Source organism: Leptonotus elevatus, unplaced genomic scaffold (assembly GCF_054856555.1).
Source record: "Leptonotus elevatus isolate MCC_2025b unplaced genomic scaffold, RoL_Lele_1.0 HiC_scaffold_95, whole genome shotgun sequence".
NCBI lineage: Eukaryota > Metazoa > Chordata > Actinopteri > Syngnathiformes > Syngnathidae > Leptonotus > Leptonotus elevatus.
The window spans coordinates 57501-60000 of NW_028233761.1; positions in this window are offsets into that span (position 1 = coordinate 57501).

Here is a 2500-nt window from a genome sequence, read left to right on the forward strand (position 1 = left end):
TTGTTGCTGGCCGTTGGCGGAGCTCCAGCGGACCGGGGGGAGCGCGCCCGTCTTCGGGGCTTGTTGCTGGCCGTTGGAGGAGCTCCAGCGGACCGCGGGGAGCGCGCCCGTCTTCGGGGCTTGTTGCTGGCCGTTGGCGGAGCTCCAGCGGACCGGGGGGAGCGCGCCCGTCTTCGGGGCTTGTTGCTGGCCGTTGGAGGAGCTCCAGCGGACCGCGGGGAGCGCGCCCGTCTTCGGGGCTTGTTGCTGGACGTTGGAGGAGCTCCAGCGGACCGGGGGGAGCGCGCCCGTCTTCGGGGCTTGTTGCTGGCCGTTGGAGGAGCTCCAGCGGACCGCGGGGAGCGCGCCCGTCTTCGGGGCTTGTTGCTGGCCGTTGGCGGAGCTCCAGCGGACCGCGGGGAGCGCGCCCGTCTTCGGGGCTTGTTGCTGGCCGTTGGAGGAGCTCCAGCGGACCGCGGGGAGCGCGCCCGTCTTCGGGGCTTGTTGCTGGCCGTTGGAGGAGCTCCAGCGGACCGGGGGGGAGCGCGCCCGTCTTCGGGGCTTGTTGCTGGCCGTTGGAGGAGCTCCAGCGGACCGCGGGGAGCGCGCCCGTCTTCGGGGCTTGTTGCTGGCCGTTGGAGGAGCTCCAGCGGACCGGGGGGGAGCCGGGCGTTCGAGTTGCCCAGGCAGGGGGTTATCCTCCACTAGCAAACCTCCATGAGCAGCGGAGCCCGGTCAGCTGCGCCAAAAAGAACCACACGAGGGCGACCTGGGGTTGAAATCCCCCGCCACATAGGAACGAATGCCGGGCGTTCGAGTTGCCCAGGCAGGGGGTTATCCTCCACTAGCAAACCTCCATGAGCAGCGGAGCCCGGTCAGCTGCGCCAAAAAGAACCACACGAGGGCGACCTGGGGTTGAAATCCCCCGCCACATAGGAACGAATGCCGGGCGTTCGAGTTGCCCAGGCAGGGGGTTATCCTCCACTAGCAAACCTCCATGAGCAGCGGAGCCCGGTCAGCTGCGCCAAAAAGAACCACACGAGGGCGACCTGGGGTTGAAATCCCCCGCCACATAGGAACGAATGCCGGGCGTTCGAGTTGCCCAGGCAGGGGGTTATCCTCCACTAGCAAACCTCCATGAGCAGCGGAGCCCGGTCAGCTGCGCCAAAAAGAACCACACGAGGGCGACCTGGGGTTGAAATCCCCCGCCACATAGGAACGAATGCCGGGCAACCAGGGGTCGAAATCCCCCATTGAAATGAATGGCGGGCAACCAGGGGTCGAAGTCCCCCATTGAAATGAATGGCGGGCGACCAGGGGTCGAAATCCCCCATTGAAATGAATGGCGGGCAACCAGGGGTCGAAGTCCCCCATTGAAATGAATGGCGGGCAACCAGGGGTCGAAGTCCCCCATTGAAATGAATGGCGGGCAACCAGGGGTCGAAGTCCCCCATTGAAATGAATGGCGGGCTACCAGGGGTCGAAATCCCCCATTGAAATGAATGGCGGGCGACCAGGGGTCGAAATCCCCCATTGAAATGAATGGCGGGCTACCAGGGGTCCAAGTCCCCCATTGAAATGAATGGCGGGCTACCAGGGGTCGAAATCCCCCATTGAAATGAATGGCGGGCTACCAGGGGTCCAAGTCCCCCATTGAAATGAATGGCGGGCTACCAGGGGTCGAAATCCCCCATTGAAATGAATGGCGGGCGACCAGGGGTCGAAATCCCCCATTGAAATGAATGGCGGGCAACCAGGGGTCGAAGTCCCCCATTGAAATGAATGGCGGGCTACCAGGGGTCGAAATCCCCCATTGAAATGAATGGCGGGCGACCAGGGGTCGAAATCCCCCATTGAAATGAATGGCGGGCTACCAGGGGTCCAAGTCCCCCATTGAAATGAATGGCGGGCGACCAGGGGTCGAAATCCCCCATTGAAATGAATGGCGGGCTACCAGGGGTCCAAGTCCCCCATTGAAATGAATGGCGGGCTACCAGGGGTCGAAGTCCCCCATTGAAATGAATGGCGGGCTACCAGGGGTCGAAATCCCCCATTGAAATGAATGGCGGGCGACCAGGGGTCGAAATCCCCCATTGAAATGAATGGCGGGCAACCAGGGGTCGAAAGTCCCCATTGAAATGAATGGCGGGCGACCAGGGGTCGAAATTCCCCATTGAAATGAATGGCGGGCAACCAGGGGTCGAAATTCCCCATTGAAATGAATGGGCCCATTCATTTTCAATGGCCGGGCTACCAGGGGCGCAGTACCACCTGTCGTCATTAGGGGCGCTGTAGATAGGGGACCGAGTCCCCCCATTCGAGAGGTTTGCACCCAAACCTCAAAATGGTTGGTGTACAATTATAGGAGAGACCTTTTTAAGACGTGGGAGCTCCAGGGCAAATCAAGGGAGGCTCGACCAACCCATATCCGCTTTAGATGCACTTTAGGTCGGACTCCCTTGCCAGATGGTCCCCTCCTCAGCCTGGTTCTCGAATTTTTTCTAAGTCAGCCCAACTTGGA